A 20,960-nucleotide genomic window follows, 5' to 3' on the forward strand; every position below is an offset into this window, starting at 1 on the left:
CGCCAGCCTTCCGCCCCCACACTCGGGCGCAGCCGCTGGGAGGCTGTGGAGAGTCTGCCCGTGTGCGGCGGCCTGACAATGGCTCCTGTGTCTGCGCTGCGGGAGGGGAGGGGCACCATTGTTCTCGGGGACACCTTCCCGCCAGGGCTGGATGCGGGCGGTCCCCGGCCCAGGACACTTGGCACAGGGCTGTTCCGGGCACCTGAGGGAGATGTGTGCCCGCACCTGTGTGTGTGTGTGTGTGTGTGTGTGTGTGTGTGTGTGTGTGTGCTGGTGGAGCGTGAGTGTGTGCACAGAGGGGCACGTGTGCCTGACACCGTCGCTGAGTGCGCACAGGCACGCCTTGCACGCTGGGGCGCTGTGTCTGAGCAGGCTTCGGCTCCCTGCGTCTGCCGCGGCCCAGCGTGCCTTCCTGGGTGTGTCTGCAGCAGGGTGAGCATCCGCCTCTGGCTGCGTCCCTGGCGCCGTCTATCTGGTGTGTGTCGAGAGAGGCTGCCTCCTCTGTCAGTGTCTCCGTCTCCATCTGGGTGTCTCTGCATCTCGATGCCAAGGGGACAGCAGAGCTCTGGCTTTCAGGTGAGGGCCGAGTCCTGTTTGTTGCCCATCTGTGCGGAACGGGGTTCCAGGCAAAGGGGGTGCAGGTGAAGAGCCGGAGGCAGGCCTGCACCAGGGCATGGGCAGAAGCAGCTGGCGGCCAGGGCGCCGCAGCAGGGAGAGCGAGCGGAGAGCACCCCAGCAGGGAGGGCAGCCGGAACTTCGTTCCTGGTGCGGTGGAGCCATCAGGGTGTTCGTGCTGGGGAGTGACGAGGTCTATTATGGAGGTGCCCCTGGTAGGGGATAGATTGCAGGGCAAGTATGAAAGCTGCTGGGGGTCACCCTGGGGTGCCCCCACTCTAGGCAAGAACTGCAGCTCCAATGGAACTGAAGACTTTATTTACAGGGCAGCAGTGGAGAAGAAGACATCGAGAATAGACTTATGGACATGGGAGAGGGGAGGAGAGGGCGAGATGCATGGAAAGAGGAACATGGAAACTCACATCACCATATGTAAAATAAACAGCCAATGGGAATTAGCTGTAGGTCTCAGGAAACTCAAACGGGGGGGCTCTGGATCAACCTAGAGGGGCAGGATGGGGAGGGAGATGGGAGGGAGGTTCGAAAGGGAGGGGATATATGTATACCTATGGCTGATTCATGCTGAGGTTTGACAGAAAACAGCAAAATTCTGTAAAGCAATTATCCTTCAATAAAACATAAATTAATTAAAAAAAAGAATTGCAGCTCCCCGTTTTGCAGAAGTGCAAAGTGAGGCCCAGGCAGGAGAAGTGCCTTCCAAGGCTGCACATCTGGGAGCTGGTCTTGGCGGCCTTTCCTCCCCGAGCCCCTTCCTGTCCCATGGCTATGTGGGTGCCTGTGCTAAAGGCAGGGGACTAGGCTCCTCATCACCTCAGGAGCCAGGACTCTGGAGCCACCGGGCTTGGGTTCAAATCCTATCTCTGACACTTAAGAGCTGTGTGACCTTAGGCAAGTCGCACAGCCTCTCTGGGCCCCAGTTTCCTCATCTGCAAAATGCGGGTGATGACAGTACTCACCCGTAAAGTGTGATGCCACTGATGACCCTCCCCATTACAGGATCCCTCTCTACTTAGTTTTTCTCCAAGCTACTTATCACCTTCTAATACACATGAAAATGTGTTAGCCACTCAGTTACGTTCGACTCTTTGCGACCCCACGGACTGTGACCCGCCAGGCTCCTTGACTCCATGGAATTCTTCAGGCAAGAATACTGGAGGGGGTTGCCATTTCCTTCTCCAGGGGATCTCCCCGACCCAGGGATCAAACGCAGGTCTCCTGCACTGCAGACAGCTCATCACCATCTGAGCCACCAGGGAAGCTGCACACAGGACATGTCATATTAATTTGTCATGGCACTGGAGTCTCATTTCCAGGAAAGCAGGAGGTTTGGGTGTTTGGGTCATTACTAATAAACAGAACACTGTTGGTGCTCAGTGAACTATTGTCGAATGAATGAAGCCAGGTAATTGGTATGAGATACTGGACTAGGGTCTGGCACATGGGTGGAACATGAGTGTAGCTGTAATTATTAACTTGGGAATGGGCTTGGATATGGGTATTTGGAAGCACAGAAACCGAGGCAGCGTACCTAGGAATTAGGGTCCCAGTCTCTTTTCTGCCATTTGTCTTGCACATCTGATCTGCTGAACCCAGCAGTTCCTGTCTTTTTTTTTTTGCCACACCACACAGCTTGTGGGATCCCAGTTCCCCGACCAAGGATCAACCTTGTGCCCTCTGCAGTGGACGTACAGCGTCTCAACCGCTGGACCACCAAGCAAGTCGGATATTTTCTGTCTTTAGTACCCATGGCTCGCAGTGGGTTGGCTCCTGCAGGCACCGGGCGTTGGTGAACATCCCCGAGTACTGGAGCCCCACCACCCCACTTCCCAGGGCCCCTCTCCCTCTCTGGGTAACACCAAGCAGAGCCCTCTGGTTCATGGGGAAGCGGGGTAAGCCAGCTGGCAGCTGCTGCGAAAATGTCCCCTGCCGGCGCTCCTGGCACAAAGAGCCGCTGGGCAAATATTTGTCAAGTCCACATGGTTTGTCGAAGAGATGGCTTCGTGATCTTTCAGTCTGTCGAGGCAAGAATGAAGGGAGACCGCCAAGACCAAATGGATGACATAGTGACCTCTCAAGGTCATCGTGTCCAGCCCCCTGCCACCTGCACTCAGCGTCCCTGCGTCCTGAGGAGGGCCAGGAGCTGGAGAGGGGCCTGGGAGCTGGAGAGGGGAGCGGGGGCTGGAGAAGGGACCAGGCCCGTCCCTGCCTTGCCTTCCACGTTTGTCCTGACTCCTGGCCCGGGGCACGCGGTGGGCACCACGCAGGTCAATAGAAGCGGGGTGTGGGGCTGCCCGGGGTGGCCACGGTCCCTTCCTCGGGGACGAGCTGGGGCCCTGCTCAGCCTAACTGGACAGCTTGGGGTCCGCCCACAGGCCCCCATCCTATCCTCAGGCCCCATCAGGGTTCAGGCCTCTGTCTCACGGTTCTCCATTCACACCCCCTCGTCTGCTAAGCACCCTACTACATGCCGTTTTCCCTGGGGACCGTGAAAAGGCCTCGAGTACAGAATGTTTGCAGAATGCAGTGGAGGGTGGTGGGGCTGGAGCTGAGTGAGCCCAGGAGAGCTGAGGGAGGAGGTCAAAGGGGTCACGGGGTCAAAGGGTACAGGGCCTCCAGGCCAGGGAATTTTGGGTTTCCTTCTGGGGCGATGAAGTCCCACTGGAGGGCTCCGCGCAGGACAGTGCCGGAAGTGCCTTTCAATTCCTGTAACAAAAGGGGCTTTGTCTTTTTGAAGGATCCGCCAGGCTGCTCTGAGAGAATACACGGGGGTGGGGTGGGAGAGACAGGGTACAGATGGGGGCTGGGGGGTAACACCACCCAGGGTGATGGGCACAGGGGTGGTGAGAAGTGGCATTCAGGGTGTATTTTGAAAGTCAGAGCCAATGGCACTGCCTGCAAGGGCTGTAGGGGTCACAGAGCAAAGAGAGGCTAGCAGGCCAGCTCTAGGCTTTCTGGTCCAAGTAACTGTGAGGCTGGAGGGACCATTTTCCGTTCCCGGGAGGTGGGAGCAGATACTGCTGTCGGTTTAGGGAACATGACTGAGTTGAGGAGCTTTGTGGGCAGATGAGTGAGGAAAGCCACAGCCTGCCACCTCTCCGAGGCCTTTGTCCCGCCCCGGTGCCCGGTACCTGCACCAGGACAACTGTGACAGCCACCCAAGGTTCCTCCCGGCCTTTCTGTGCTGCAGCCCTTCTGCTCCACAGTTCATCTTCAGAAAGCACAACTCTGGAACTCCCCAGGTGGTGCCGTGGTTAAGAATCTGCCTTGCAGTGCCGGGGACCCAGGTTCGATCCCTAGTGGGTGAATTAAGATCCCACATGCATCAGAGCTTCCCTGGTGGCTCAGCTGGTAAAGTCTTGCCTGCAATGCAGGAGACCCTGGTTCGATTCCTGGGTTGGGAAGATCTGCTGGAGACGGGGTATGCTATCCACTCCAGTATTCTTGGGCTTCCCTTGTGGTAAAGAATCTGTCTCCAATGTGGGAGATCTGGGTTCGATCCCTGGGTTGGGAAGATCCCCTGGAGAAGGGAAAGGCTACCCACTCCAGTATTCTGGCCTGGAGAATCCATACAGTCCATGGGGTCACAAAGAGTAAGACACAACTGAGCGACTTTTACTTTATGCCTCGGAAAACTGAGCCCGCATGCTCCGGAGCCTGTGTGCCACAACTAGAGAGACCGTGTGTGTGTGTGTGTGTGTGTGTGTGTGTGTGTGTGTGAGAGAGAGAGAGAGAGAGAGAGAGTCACTCATTCATGTCTGACTCTTTGTGACCCTGTGGCTATAGCCCACCAGGCTCCTTTGTCCATGGACTTCTCCAGGCAAGAATAGTGGAGTGGGTTGCCATTTCCTCCTCCAGGGGATTCGTGTGCTGCAACAGAAAAGTCCCACCGAAGGTCCTGCATGCTGCAACTAAGACCTGGCACAGCCAAATGAGTAAACATTAAAAATAAAAAGAAAGCGCAACTCTGGATCACGTCTCTGCTCTAGAACTATCAATGGCTCCCCACTGCCACCTGGATAAAGTCCAAAAGCTTCAGTTGGGTTGACCCATCTACCCTGACTTCTGCAGCTTCGTCCCCTATGTGGAAATCAAGTGGATGGCTCTTGGTTCCTCAAACATACCTCGTCCTGTCCCACCTCCTCAGCCTTACCGAAGCTGTTCCCGCCTGCTGAGTACCGCTTCTCTCCTCAGGGATGAGTGTAAAGGTCTTGCCTCCCATGTCTGTAGCCCTTTGTTTATTTCTTTCTCCCAGGACATATCACACAGCGCCTTTTAAAAATAACTTTAGTTTCATTTATCTAGTCAAGGCTTTGGTTTTTCCTGTGGTCATGTATGGATGTCAGAGTTGGACTGTGAAGAAGGCTGAGCACAGAAGAATTGATGCTTTTGAACTGTGGTGTTGGAGAAGACTCTGGAGAGTCCCTTGGACTGCAAGGAGATCCACCAGTCCATTCTGAAGGAGATCAGCCCTGGGATTTCTTTGGAAGGAATGATGCTAAAGCTGAAGCTCCAGTACTTTGGACACCTCATGCTAAGAGTCGACTCATTGGAAAAGACTCTGATGCTGGGGGGGATTGGGGGCAGGAGGAGAAGGGGACGACCGAGGATGAGATGGCTGGATGGCATCACTGACTCGATGGACGTGAGTCTGAGTGAACTCCGGGAGTTGGTGATGGACAGGGAGGCCTGGCGTGCTGCAATTCATGGGGTCGCAAAGAGTCGGACACAACTGAGCGACTGACCTGAACTGGACTGATCTGTGGCTGTGCTGGGTCGCTGCTGCCTTGCGCGGGCTGTCTCTAGTCGCGGTGTGCAGCTGCTCATCGTGGTGACTCCCCTGTTGCGGAGTGCAGCCTGTAGGACGTGTGGGCTTCAGTTGTTGCAGCAGGCGGGCTCAGTAGCTGCGGCTCCGGGGCTCTCGAGCTCGGGCTCGATGGCTGTGGCACACTGCGCTTGGTTGCTCCACGACCTGTGGGATCCTTCTGGATGAGGGATAGAACCCGTGTCTCCTATGTAAGCAGGCAGGTTCTTTACCACTGAACCACCAGGGAAGCCCCTCACGGTGCACTGAATTATACTTGCTTATCTCTTTCTCTCCTCCCAGACGGCAGAAAGGCGCCAGATTTATTCCTGGGCTTGATGCCAGGCTCAACATGGGTCCTTGTCAGATTTGGTGGGTGGACTGCTGAAGATGCTGCGTTCCCCGTGGTCTGGGCCCACCCAGTTCCTGTTTCTCCTCCTCCTGGAGAATACACTGATGTCCCCACTGGGGTGCACCATCCCATCAGCTGAGCTGGCCCCAGCCCCAGGGGTAGACTGGTGGTCCAGACCTGGCCAATCGAAGCTTCCCAGGCCCCTGCTGCTTCCATTGGTTCAGGGGTAGGCACGTGATCTAGTCAAAGCCAACAGAACTCAATTCTGTGGAACAGAAGAGAAGAAATGATTGCTTGAAGTCGCTGAGCTAGTGGGATCTTAGCCTGGTGGAGCCATGGCCCCTGAGCCACCGTGAGAGCAAAGACTGCCTGGAAATACAGCCAACACGGCAAGGTGCAAGGTGGGGCCAGCCTGAGTCTTAAAAGCAGCATGGGTACGCCTGGATCCAGCCGTATCTGAAGCTGGAATAGCCCTGAACTCAATTCAGTTCAGTTCAGTCGCTCAGTCGTGTCCGACTCTTTGCGACCCCATGAATCGCAGCACACCAGGCCTCCCTGTCCATCACCGACTCCCGGAGTTCACTCAGATTCATGTCCATCGAGTCCGTGATGCTATCCAGCCATCTCATCCTCCGTCGTCCCCTTCTCCTCCTGCCCCCAATCCCTCCCAGCATCAGAGTCTTTTCCAATGAGTCGACTCTTCGCATGAGGTGGCCAAAGTTGACTCAGTTATATAAGTCAATTTGTTTTTCTTTGAGTTGAGTGAGTGAAGTCGTTCAGCCATGTCTGATTCTTTGCGACCCCGTGGTCTGTAGCCCACTAGGCTCCTCCGTCCATGGGATTTCCCAGGCAAGAATCCTGGAGTGGGTTGCCATTTCCTTCTCCAGGAGATCTTCCTGACCCAAGGATTGAATCCAGGTCTCCCACATTGTAGGCAGACACTTTACCAACTGAGCCACAGGGAAGTCCTTTCTACTTCTCTCTTTAAAATGAACTTTGTATTGGATTTCCATTGCTTACAGCTGTAAGAATTCCTGAGAAATACATGAACTTTCTTCTGTATAAATCTCTTGCCATCTCACTGCCTGTCCCTTCATGATCCCAAGTGGAATTCCCTTGTTGAGGAACTGCTTAGAATATTTGTTTACAGAGCTGATACAGTATTCATCTGTTTTCTCTCTCCTGGATAATGATCCCAGGCTCTAGCTGCCTCAAGCAACTTTCGGAACATGGCAGGGGGCAAACAGGATAAAGAAGGAGAATGGGCTTGAACCCTGAGGCTTAAGGCTGAGCCTCTGGCCCCACAGCCGCTCAGCGTGGTGCTGGGCACACAGCAATGTTTCTCGGCCATTCTCTGCTCAATAGTGTAAGGGGAGGGTCTTCAATCTGGGCGTGACGGACATTCTGAACCGGAACTCCTCTCTGAAATATTGTAATGAGGAGTCCTCCCTCCAGAACTGGTAAAGAGGGGCTTTCTCAGCCTGCTGACTGCTGGCGTCTGGGGCCGGCTCACGCTCTGCCCTTGAGGTCATGGTCAATTAGATTAGAAGCTTCCCTTACTTCTCTGCCCACTAGATGCAAGTGGCAATCCCTGCCCCGCGTTGTGACAATCACAGGTGTCTTTGGACATTGCCAAACGTCCCCTGCGGGGCAAATAACCCTTGGTTGAGAACCGCTGGTGGAGGCAAAGAGCTTTGCATAGGCCCTCACACTGAGCAAGCACTCAGTAAGGACCAGCAACGATAATGCGTGACAACGGGGCCGGTGATCGCTGAGGGAATTCAGGCGTCTCAGCCAGGGTCAGGTCGGACCAAGTTAAGCAGGAAGGGGATTTGGTGGAGAAACATTGTGAGTTTATGGAATTTATGAGGAAAGGGGAGAATGAGGTCAGAATAGCACAGAAATGAAGGCAGGTGTGAGAAAGCAGGTAGTTCGAGGAAGAGGTGCTGGTAGCGATAACCAGCTAATCCTCATGTCAGCCTTCCTAACAGACCCTCGTTCTGCCCAGGAAATCCCCGCATCTCAGGGACTCAGGCTAGGGCAAGGGACATGATTCTGGTCGATGATACATGCCGGGAAATCTGCTGGGAGCTTCTGGGAAAGGCTTCCTTGCTCGTCGAAAGAGACAGAGGGGCATTTCACTTGGCACAAGACAGGAGTCCGTTCCGTTATACGGTTTACTAATATCCCGTGGTGTGTGTGCCCCATTTCCTTCATGCATTCCTCTGTCAATGGACGCGTGGTTGTTTTCACATCTTGGCTATCGTGAATAACGCGGCGAAGAACGAAGGCGCGCAGATACCTCTTGAAGATCCTGATTTCAATTCTTTTGGATAAATTCAAAGTAGTGGGAGTGCTGGACCATTGTCATTATGCTAAGTGAACTGAGCGAGTCACAGAAGGGCGAGCGCCGTAAGAGTCCACCTACCTGAGCATTTTAGACTGGTGGAACTCGTAGAAGCGGAGTAGAGTGGTGGCTGACCAGGTCTGGAGGGAGGGGCACGTGGGCAGTTGCTATTCAACAGGTGTGAAGTTCCGGTTGTCTAGGAGGAGTTCAGTTCTTGAGATCTGCTCCACCTCAGGGTGTCTATAGTTAACCGCACTGTGTTGTACACTAAGAAGTTTGATAAAAGGATAGCTCAGTTCAGTTCAGTCGCTCAGTTGTGCCCGACTCTTTGCGACCCCATGAACCGCAGCACGCTAGGCCTCCCTGTCCATCACCAACTCCTGGAGTCCACCCAAACCCATGTTCATTGAGTCGGTGATGCCATCCAACCATCTCATCCTCTGTCATCCCCTTCTCTTCCTGCCTTCAGTCCCTCCCAGCATCAGGGTCTTTTCAAATGAGTCAGCTCTTCGCATCAGGTGGCCAAAGTATTGGAGTTTCAACTTCAACATCAGTCCTTCCAATGAATACTCATGACTGATCTCCTTCAGAATGGACTGGTTGGATCTCCTTGCAGTCCAAGGGACTCTCAAGAGTCTTCTCCAACACCACAGTTCAAAAGCATCAATTCTTCGGCGCTCAGCTTTCTTTATAGTCCAACTGTCACATCCATACATGACCACTGGAAAAAGCATCGCCTTGACTAGACAGACCTTTGTTGACAAAATAATGGATAGATCTTATGTTAAATGCTCTCGCTAAAATAAAAAGAGCACTAATAAAACAACATTATGTGGAGTTCTCAATGATACCAACATTAAAAAAAATTTATATTGGGTTGGCCAAAAAGTTCATGCAAGTTTTCCATACCATTTTATGGAAAACTCAAATGAACTTTTTGACCATCCCAATACATGAACATTCTTAGATAGAGGGGAAAAAAGGGGAGGAATGGGCTCTGTCCCTCTAGGGTTGGGGAGAGGCCATGGCGCTTGCAGCTGGCTTGAGCCAATGAGGAGAGGCAGCTGGAGGGCAAAGCCCCAGTCTAGGGCGTGGGTCCTTGTTGATGCTATTAAACTGCTGCACTAACCAATCCCCGATTCCTTATCACTTCCAAACTTAGCTACAAGATAATCATTTCCTTGTTTTTGAAGCCTCTCATTTTTTAATATTCTTTCTTCTTCTTCTTTTTTTTTTTTTTTTTTTTTTTTAGTATGTGTTTATTTTTGGCTTTCCCGGGTCTTGGTTGCCGCACGGGCTTTTCTCCGGTTGGTGAGAGCGGGGAATACTCTCCAGTTCTGGAGCGCGGGCTCCTCATCTCAGTGGCTTCTCTCGTTGTGGAGCTCAGGCTTTAGACCACAGGCTCAATAGTGGTGGCACACAGGCTTAGTAGCTCTATGGCACGTGGGATCGTCCCGGATCAGGGACTGAACCCATGTCCCTTGTGTTGGCAGGAGGAGTCTTTACCATTGAGTCATCAGGGAAACCCTTGAGCCTCTTTCGATTGAATTTTTATTCCTCGTAGCCAAGAGCACTGGATCAGTGTGCTAAATCCCAAGATGTATTGGTGCTTCTAAGTCACTCTTGACATTTCTCGCCTGCCTCCTAAATAATGCAGAGGGACTCATTCTTGCTAGAGATACTGGACTCCTGGGTCCTCACCTGGCTGCCGGACATATTCTGTGGCCTGGAGATGAACTCAGGGCTCAGGCAGGAGGCCTTCCAGGAGACCAGCTTCCAGTTCCTCCGTGGAGTTCAGACTTGGCCTCTCAGGGCCTCAGTTTCCCCATCTGTGAGCTGGGGGTGGTAACGGGGCTCCAGGGTGTTATAAGGATGAATGAGATGAGTTCTATTCTGTAAAGTAACAGGCTCAATGCCAGGAGCGCACTAAGTGCTCAGCAAACGTGGGCTATCACTCACTCACTCTTCTTCCCTCATTTGGGAGATAGCAATAAGCAAGGAATCTACCCCAGACTTAGTCCATGTAAGACGTGCTCAGGACACTGTTAGAACTGGCAGCTATCATCATCGTCATTTCTGTTTCCATCTGTGAAACAGGCGGGGGGCTTCCAGAACCAGGGTGAACGGAAGTGCCATCACGGGGTGACTCAGGTTCCAGGCTGCAGGGGGAAGGGTTCACAGGAAGGGAACCCTTCCTGTTGTTATTACTTGGACCAAGGGAAGGAGGAACCTGGGCATGCCCAGTGTGAATCGGGTGCAGAACGAGACTGGCAGCCTCAAGAGAGGAGACTGGGGTGGAGAGGAAGGATTCTGCCAAAGCAGGTAAAGAGACTTCAAGGAGAAGCATGAGGCTCTGGGAGTCTCCTGAGGTTCAGGGAAGCCACCACATTGCCATCTTGACAGAGAAGTGTCTTTCTCCTTAGACGAGAAGGAAGAAGGGCCTCGGGAAGGTGAGAGGTGGAGGAACACTGGCATTAAGCCAGAAAAGGCCAAGGCAGCCTTCACGCCTCCTTCCAAAGACCCTGCGTCATCACCACTGTTCCAGGCCTCCAGTGCTGGAGGTTGTGGGATGCTTCCATGCTCTCCAGCGCCTCCAGCATTCAGGCCTGGGGCGTCTGCCTCACTAGGCAGACACCCCAGCCTCTCCACTCTGTGCACTGGGCACCTTCCTGACCCCAGGACCCATACCTGGCTCCCCCAGGGATCAGAGGGCCTCCCTGTCACTGGATAGATTAAGCAACTCGAGCAAGCGTGCATTTTCCAGCCCCTGCTCACCACCGTCCACTCACTTCCTCTCATACTCATCAAGCAGTTGGTTCCTTGTCATTTCTCAGAGGAACCGTGTCCCTTCCTGTGAACCCTTCACTTTGTAGCCTAGAACCTGAGTCACCCCGAGAGGGCACCTCTGTCTACCCTTGTTCTGGAAGCCCCTGGCCCATTTCACAGATGGAAACAGAAGTGATGATGATGATGGCTCTCAATCCTAACAGTGTACTGAGTGCATTCTATGTGGACTAACTTTGGGGTCGATTTCTTACTTATTTCCGAAATGAGGAAGACAAAACCCAGAGAGGGTGAGTAACGTGCTAAAAGGTAGAGGACCCCCAATGTGAGCCTAAGTAGTCTGGTATGGAACTTCAATCACGATTAGTTAGATATTTAACAGAACACTTTTGTAAAAGAAAACATTAGGAAGAAAAAAACTGCAATTTTTGTTTTAAAATGTGTCATTGGTTTATTCGCTCATCAACCAGATATTTCTATAGTAGAATTCTTCCAGGACCATCATTCGGATACAACGCGTCAGTGTGGAATACTGTGACTTAAAACACATTTGCAGTTTACCTCCCAGTTGGCTTGAGGGAAGGTGATTCCAAAAAAGGCTGCATGATGAAGGCTCCCTGTCTCTGCAAATCTCAGCTGGACTCAGACGAGCATTACAGATGAGCCGAGAAGTCATGAGCCTTGCACCAAGGGAAGTGGCTGGGTGAGGACCATGGTGACCTGGAGGGATGACCATGAGTCAGCTTCCACAGGGAGCTTGCCCCAGTCATGCCAGAGAACCATTGTCCTCAAAAGAAGTCAGAAATCCAGATCTTTAGGCCGACTCTCAACTTTCAGATGTTTCTGACTGAGTAAGAGAAAGCATTGGCCTGCTTCCCCTGCACCTTTCAGTCCCAAAAGACAGACAGTAGCAAGTGCTGGCGAGGATATGGAGCCATCGGAACCCCCATACTCTGTTGGAGGGATTGTAAAAACGATGCAGCCAATTGGAAAACAGTCTGGTGCTTCCTTGAATTAAACACAGGGTTACCTTGATTAAACACAGAGTTACCATATGACCCAGGAAGCCCACGCCTGGGTATATCCCCAAGAGAATTGAAAACCTGTGTGGCTTCCCAGGTGGTACAGTGGCAAAGAATCCACCTGCCAGCGCAGGAGATGCAAGAGACATGGGTTCGATCCCTGGGTTGGTAAGACCCCCTGCAGTAGGAAATGGCAACTCACCCCAGTATCCTTGCCTGGGAAATCCCATGGACAGAGGAGCCTGGGGGCTACAGTCCATGGGGTCGCAGAGTCAGACACGACTGCGTGACTGAGCAGGCACACACATCCACACGAAACCTTGCACATGAACGTTCATGACCGGACTCTTCATAGAAGGCAGAAAGGTGGGAATGATCCAGGTGTCCGTCAGCTGAGAACTGGATCAGAGTGTGGTTCGGCCAGACAACGGACACCACTTAGCATTAAGAAGGAATGAAGCGGAACTTCCCTAGTGGTCCGGTGGTTCAGAATCTGCCTTCCAAGGCAGGGGACTCAAGTTTGATCCCTGGGTAGGGAATTAAGAGCCACTTGCTGAGGGGCAACTAAGCCCCTGCACCACAGTTCGTGAGTCCACGTGCTCTGGAGCCCGTGAGGCACAACTAGACAGCCCGAGCCCGCAACCAGAGAGACACCGGGGTGCAGGAATGAAAGATCCCCCAGGCTGCAGTGAAGGGCCATCCTGCCGCAGCTGAGACCCGACTCAGAGACACCGATTCATGACTCACGGTGGACGAACTTTGCAAACATGATGCCAAGTGAAAGAAGTCAGACACAGAAGGCCATATACTGTCCGATTCCATTCATATTAAACATCCAGAAGAAGCAAATCTATTGAAGCAGAAAGTTGATCCGTAGTTGCCAGGGGTTGCAGGGAGGGGGAGTGGGAAATGACTGCTCACGGGTTGGGGAGGTAGAATGGATGGTGGTGATGGTTGTGCCAACCACGGATGTGCTCGGAACCACTGAACTGCACATGTTGTATGGTATGGGTGTTATATATCAAAGTTGGTAACATTTAAACGCGTTTGCATAATAGAGCTCAGAGCCAACCACAAGCCACGCTCTTCCACTCCCTGGTTGAGGAGGTCAGCCTCAGCTGCCCGGATGTTCAGCTACCTGGAACGCCGGGTTCCCGCAGAGTGCTTGGGGCTGCCCCAGAAGACAGAATTTCCCCCCTGGGGCTCAGCGGCGCCCTGGTGGAGGGTGCTGTTCCCGACACTTCCCTTTTTGCTCCTTTTAAAAATAAACAATGAGATGCAAGCCGAGAAAAGTTCTGTTTGATAACCTCTAGCCCCAAATACGGAGAAGGCAATGGCAACCCACTCCAGTACTCTTGCCTGGAAAATCCCACGGGTGGAGGAGCCTGGTAGGCTGCAGTCCAAGGGGTCGCTAAGAGTCGGACATGACTGAGTGATTTCACTTTCACTTTTCACTTTCCTGTGTTGGAGAAGGAAATGGCAACTCACTCCAGTGTTCTTGCCTGGAGAATCCCAGAGATGGGGGAGCCTGGTGGGCTGCCATCTATGGGGTCACACAGAGTTGGACCCGACTGAAGTGACTTAGCAGCAGCAGTAGCCCCAAACAAGAAGGAAACAGAGCCGGGTGAGCCTGTGGTTCAGACCAGCTCCAGAGCCCGGCAGGCCAAGTCGAGCACCGTCTGCTGTGTCTGTGTGTGAAGTTTCTGGAATCCGGTGCCTGTGCGTGGCAGGGTGGGGGCTGTTTTCCTGCCCCATTCCTCCTCCCTCCCTCACCTCTGTGAAGAAAAGTTGGAAGCCTGTGAGCACAAAAAAAGATGGCCATGGTCCTGAAGGGCAGGCTGGGCAAGGAGCCATTGCTCTCTGACCCCGTGGACCTGCAGGGATAGAACCCCTCCGCAGTCAGGCCAGGACAGAGGAGTTAGGAAGGACACCAATAGCCCCCAGGAGAAAGTTCGAGCCTTTTCTTGGGGCAAGAGAGGCAGTCTCCAGGTCAAGAAGGGGCCTATGCAGAGAAGACAGTCGTGGGAAGAGACCAGGTGTGAAAATCCCGAGTGGCTCTAGAGGCCATGTGACCTGAATCCTGGCTAGGTTTGTGACCAGCTAGTGCCCCTTCCCTTGTGGACCAGGGGCTGGGGACTTAGTGTGCTCAGTGAGGCCGGGGGAGGCACAGTCTCTGCAACCCCAGAGCTGAAGTTCTAGCAGGAGAGACAGGCGATGAGGGATAAGCCACATACCCAGCTCGGAATGCCATAGGGGAAGAATCTTTGGGACCTCGACGCAGGATGAGGAGCCAGAGAGAATCAGGGTGGTGTTTTAGATGGGATGGTCAGAGAAGGCCTGTATGAGGAGGCGGCATTTCAGCTAAAAACTTGAGAGAAGTCATATTTGAGGCAGAGGAACTGTAAGTGCAAAGGCCCTGAGGCAGGGAAGCACCTGGCGTGACTGAGGCCACTGCTCCTGGGGCCACGAAGGGAAACTGATGAGGCCAGGAATGTCCCAAGGGGCCAGGCAAGGCCTTGTGGGCTCTAGTGAGGATTTCGGTCTTACTCCGAGGTGGGAGCCATGGAGCCCTGATCTGGTCTAGACGCTAACGGGATGCCTGCGGCCCAAGGCAGAGAATGGACTGTGGGCTGGGAGAGGGAAGGAAGCAGGGAAGCCAGGAGGGAGGTGACGTCAGCAGAGCAGAGGGGAGGTGACCGCGGCCCAGGATGGCAGAGGTGGCGCTGGGGAGACTGCTCACTGTCTCCCCTCACTGCACAGCCAGCCTGCTCCCCAGAGACGCAGGACAGGCAAGCCCAGGAGGTTCCAAACACACACACACTCTCACACACTCTCCATACAGATAGATCCTACACACACACACACACATTCTACATACACAGAGATTTCACACCTGCATTTCACACACATATTCATGTATTCTACATGCACACAGATTTTATACATATACACACATACGCACATATTTTAACATTCATGTAAAATTTTCACATATATATTCTACACACTATAAACCCTTCCCATTTATTACATATATATTAATGGGTATATATAGAATATATATATAGAATACTGGAGTGGGCAGCCTTTCCTTTCTCAGGGGAATCTTCCCAACCCAGGGATCAAACCCAGGTCTCCTGCATTGCAGGCAGATTCTTTACCAGCTGAGCCACGTGGGAAGCCCAAGAATACTGGAGTGGGTAGCCTTTCCCTTCTCCAGGGGATCTTCCCAACCCAGGGATCGAACCCAGGTCTGCTTCATTGCAGGTGGATTCTTTACTAGCTGAGCTACCAGGGAAGCCCTATTCTACACACATATAGACCCTTTCCATTTATTATATATATATGTGTGTGTGTGTGTCAATATAGCGTACATACACATACATTTTATATGTCTATTACACACACATAGAGAGTTTACACATATATACACATACATTCCCTGCGCATATAGACCCTTTCATACGTTATATGCACACATACATGTATTCTACATACGTGCAGTCTATACATATCCACACATATCCCACATCCATATAGTTCTAGATATGTTCTATACACACATGTAGTGTCTACACATATATGACTTACCCACATTCTACGCACATGTGGATTCCACACCTATCTTACACCTGCAGATCTGCATTTTCCATACATATAGACTCAACACAGGTATTCTAAACCAAGTCGACCTTGAGAGCCGTGAGCCCTGTGTCCTGGAAGGGGCCCAGCTGAGAAGCTGGGAGCTGTGTGACTCAGGCCTTGCTTCTCAGACCCTCGTTTGCCTCGTCTTTAAAACGGGGATGACAGTGCCTGCCTCGCAGGGTGTCGGGACGGCCGGATGAGATCACCATGTGTGCAAAGCAGCTGGCCTGGTGCGGGAGCCAGGACTGTGTATTAACAGGCATCACACTCATAACGAGGCCTGTTTGGGAGCCAAGCAAACCCCACAGAGCTCCTTCCTGGAACTAGGGTGTGTGTATCACCTGCACAGCCAGTCTCCCACTTGGGGCAAACCTGGGGCCTCTGTATGGGCAGGAGGGACCAAGAACTACAGCGGAAACCTGTGAGTCAGCGACAGGCATGAAACAGTTAATGGGCGTGCCGCGGCAGCTACAGTAATGATGGGGAGATGGAAGCTTAGATAATGTCCGGAAGGCAGGTGGATTAGTCAGGGACAGAAACCCGGCTCAAACCGGTTTAAGCAAAAGAGGATTTATTGGGTCATGTTAAAAGAAAGAAACAAACTTCAGGGGTGAGCTTGCTTCAGACACCGCTGGATCCAGGTGCTCGAATGGTGTCGTCAGTTTTCCTTGTCTCTCTGGAAGATGAATTGAATTAATTAATGTTTGTGAAGCTCTAAACAGCACTGAATACACCTACTGCTCTAGAATATTGGCTATTATTTTATTACTACTACTATTACGGCTGCTGTTGTTACCTTATCAGGCCAGTAACTCAGAAGAAGTGAGTGTCGTTTCTCAACATTTCCTGCGAAAGTCCCAGGACCAGTTTTCATTTAGGCGGGATTGTGTGGCCATCAATGAACCAAACGCTGTGGCCATAGCCGGCTCTGTGACAAAGGTCAGGTGACCATCCTTAATGCCGGAGAGGAGGTCAACTCCACTCGGACCACATGGACGGAGAGTGGTGGCGAGGGGCTTCTCAGGGCTCTGACGGGGTCATCGCCAGTGCCTGCCCCCACCCTGAGGTGGGACCCTCGATTCTAGTCATTCGGTTTTATTATGTTTTAAAAATTTCTAGCTGTACCCTGTGGCATGTGGGACTTTCGTTCTTTGATCGGAGACCGAACGTGCCCCTCCTGCGGTGGAAGCACAGAGTCTTAACGACTGGATCACTAGAGAAGTCCCTCTAGCCACTGGTTTTCCACCACCCAGGAGTCTGGAGACCTAGATTCTCCCCCAATTACCTCCTTTGCCCAAGGGTGGCCTTTAGAGTTGAATAGACATGGACTCAATACCCAGTTCCACTCCTCACCTAGCTTCACCTCCCTATGCCTCAATATTCCCATCTGTGAAATGGGATAATTACCACATTAATTCAACAAACATCTTATGGAACATTATATCTGACAGGTATTGGTACCTCAACATTACTTTTTATGTATTAACTCATCTGACCCTGATAGCTCTGTTGGTAGAGAATCCGCCTGCAATCCAGGAGACCCTGGTTCAATTCCTAGGTTGGGAAGATCTGCTGGAGATGGGGTACACTATCCACTCCAGTATTCTTAGGCTTCCCTTGTGGTAAAGAATCTGCCTCCAATGCGGGAGACCTGGGTTCAATCCCTGGGTTGGGAAGATCCCCTGGAGAAGGGAAATGCTACTCACTCCAGTATTCTGGCCTCAAGAACTCCACGGACTGTATAGTCCATGGAGTCACAAAGAGTCAGACACGGCTGAGCCACTTTCACTTCCACTTTGTCATCCAACCTTCTCAGTAACAGCTCTGGAAGTTAAGTACAACCATCACATTTTTACAGGTGAGGAAACTGAGGCACAGTCACTCATTGGAGGCCACCCAGCCAGAGAGTGGCAGGGCAGAGCTTTGAACCCAGGCCGCCTGCCTTTGGAGTCCCAGAAACTGGGGATTATGCGCTAAGGCTCAGCAGCTGTTGTGTAGCAGGTGCTTTCTTGGTGGGGACTGTCCCTGACAGGGTGTGTCCCCTTTCATCTGCCTCAGTTTTCCTCATCTGTATAATGGCTTCCTAGCTATGGAGCAAAGAGGGTGTGATAAACAGGGACCAAGTGACGCAGGGCTTTTATTTCACTCATCGAGAACCTACTGTAGGCCAGGCACTGAGCTGGACACTGTGTGTCCAGAGACGCAAACTCCCTGACTCCTGGGAGCTGACATTCCAATGTGGTGATGGACAGCAGACGACTCAACACAAGTAAACAGGTGCTTTGGAGAAATAGAACACGGTGACGGGACAGTGCCAGGGTGGCTGAGAGGGGACTGTGCTGAAGGAGGAGAGATGTGGGAAGGTTCTCCCACCTCCCAGGCAGGGAGAGCCGCAGTGCAAAGGCCCTGGGGTGGGCTCTGACAGGACAGAGCTAGCCAAGCCCTGCTCTTGCTGCTGGCTGGGAAACCAAGGCATGAAGAGAGGAAGGGTCAGACCCTAGGCAGGCAGCTGGTGGAGGCTGGGCTGGGCGGGGTGGAGGAGGCACACAGGGGCTGGGACCTTTGCACCCCGGCCAGACCCTTCCAGGCTGCTCGAGGCGCAGCCCCCCCAACCCCCTGCCAAGCCAGCTGTGCAGTGGCTGCTGCTGTCCCAGTTCCTCTGGTTAATGCCAAACCACGTTTTTCACCCTCAGCTGATCGTGCAACAGGTGTCCATGGATCTGCCACTGTCTGCCCCCCTTTCCTGGCTTGGAACACGGGGCCCAGTGACTGTCTCTAAAGACTGAAGGGCACCTAGGCTGGAAGGGCGGCAAGCTCGTCATGGCCTCGGCACTGTGTGGCCAAGCTTCTGCACCCTCTACTGGTGCGGGGAGGACAACTGAGGGTCGGCGTAAGGGTCCATGAGATAACAGCGGCAAGTCCCCAGCACCAACGAGCCCTCAGCTCTCAAAGGGGCCGAGACGCCATCCTGAAGAATAGAACAGAGAGGGTGCAATTTCACCTCCCAGCCACCTATGCAGGAAGCTAGAACGTCTCACTCGATGGAAGGGGACTCTGAGAGGCTCGGGAGCTTGCGCCAGGTCCCACAGCATCTTAGTGAGGGAGCCAGGTCGGTGTTCAGGTCCTGCAGCTCCAAAGCCCTCCACCTTCCATGCCAGCGCCCTCCAAACCACAACTTATTTGCAAACCGTCAATTGTGACTGGACCATCCCCGTGGTGTATCCTCCTGGGAACTTGGCCTTGGGTTCTGTCTGTGGGTCTGTGTTGGCTCTAATATCCCCAGGTGATCTGAAGCCAAAACCAGCCCTTCCCACTGGGGAGAGGAGCTAATGTGGATCATTTTCTGTGCTCTAATAGTAATAATAATAATAATAATAGTACTATAGTGATAATAATGTTAGCAGGCAATTATTGAACGCTATTACTATGTGCCAGGGACTTTCCACATATTATCCTATTTTAAAATTCACAGCAGCCTTCTGAGGAAGCCTCTGTTATGCCCACTTGACTAATGAGGGGCCTGAGGCTCTGAGCAATGAAAGGACCCACCCCAGGCCACCAGCTGCGTGGTGGCAGAGGAGGGACTGGAGCCCAGGCCCGTCAGACAGAAGAAACTCATGCTTCCGATAAATGGCTCGGGAATTTGGGACTTTTGCCAATGACACCCTCTTCTCAGACCTTGGGAGCCATGATACAGAAAGAAACACCCGTGGGGACCCATGTCCAGGCCCCGTGAAGCTTCTGAGCAACTCTCTGTCTCTCTGCCTCTCATTCCCCATCTACCCTGGGCCCTCACCTCCTAAGTAACTTGGTCCATCTCCCTGCTCCCCCCCGGCCCATCCCCCACCACTGCTCATCTGGCTGCCCTGACTGCCCTGGGACCCCTTCTCCAGACGTAGCCAGAGGCATCTGCTTAGAATCTCAGGCAGTTCAGCCTGTCCTTGCCCCCTTCCACCCTGGGACCCCTGGAGTCCAGTCCACGCTGCAGCCAGAGGTGTCTCACCGAACCTGAATCTGAGCAAGCCCCCCATCCCCCAGCCTAAATCCTGTCTCTGGGGGGCCTCCGCTCCCCGCAATGCCTGAATGCACATCCCTGCACAAGCCTGCCGCTGCTGAATCTCTTTCCCTCCCCCGTCTTACTGAGCTTTCCTTGCACTGTAGCTCCAGGCAGACCCAACTTCTAGGTCCCCCGAGGGCCAGCCTCCAGGCCAGGGTGGCTCAGCCTCAGGTGGGAATTTTCTGTAGGCCATGGGAGCGTGCGCTGTGGCGTTCAGCAGCACCCTGGCCTCTCCCACGACGCCACCCCCCAGCTAGGGCCACCAGAAATGTCTCTGGGCCCAGCCAAATCTCCTGGGGAGAGCAAAGTCACCCTGGGAGGGAGCCATGGGGTCCGGCGTGCGTTCATGCTGCTTTTCCTTTTGAGAGCTCCCTCCAGCCCTCTGTTCTCATCCTCCCGCTCCTCCCTGTACGGCAGTCCCTTTTCAGGCCACCCACGAGCAACGTTTCCACTCCCAGCGGGGTCAGGAGTCTTCTAGGTGCTCCCACAACCCGCCATCAGTGACCTGACGTTACCGTCTTGTGACCGTCAGGTCACTCGCCCTCCCCACCGCCGACCGCCCGGGTCATCATGTTGCTGGGGCTCCGTCCACACTTGACACGGCCTCACCCCTGCTCTGCCTCTCTGTCCCCATTCATCCTAACAGTCACTCAACAGACTCACCCCAAGTCCGCAGAAGGGGCAGGTGGCAGAGATACCAAAAAGAATCTGACATGATTCTGGGCAAAACGTGGGGCATTAAGAAACAGCACAGTCGCACCTGGCTGGAGTCCCAGTTTGGAGGGGCCGGTGGTGGTGGTGGTGGACAGTGGGGATGAGACTGGAGCCTGTGGCAGCCAGGCGTTTCTACTTTCCCCGAGGGAGTTGAGAGCCACGGCAGGCTGTGGGCGGAGGAAGGACCCGCTGTGACTCGGGTTCAGTCAGAACCCTCTGGACGGTCAGCGGGAGTGATGGAGGAGGAGAGGAGAGACTGCCGCGGTTTAGGTGGACGAGGATGGTGGCTTGGCCCAGGGGGTGATCACAGAGGTGAGGAGGCGTGGTCTGATTTCAGAGAAATCTGGGGCATCAAATGAGAGTTTCGATGGTTTGGATGCAGTGGTGAGATACGGAGTATCAAGGACAGTGAGCGGGCAGACGAGGTCAGGGACGCATCTGCGCCCCTAGAGAGGGGGTCAAGGGCCCGCCTGCACCCCCAGAGAGGGGGTCAGGGGCCCGCCTGCACCCCCAGAGAGGGGGTCAGGGACGCGTCTGCTCCCCCAGAGAGGGGGTCAGGGACGCGTCTGCACCCCCAGACAGGGGGTCAGGGGCGCGTCTGC

Source organism: Capra hircus, chromosome 13, assembly GCF_001704415.2.
Source record: "Capra hircus breed San Clemente chromosome 13, ASM170441v1, whole genome shotgun sequence".
In the NCBI taxonomy this organism is placed as follows: domain Eukaryota; kingdom Metazoa; phylum Chordata; class Mammalia; order Artiodactyla; family Bovidae; genus Capra; species Capra hircus.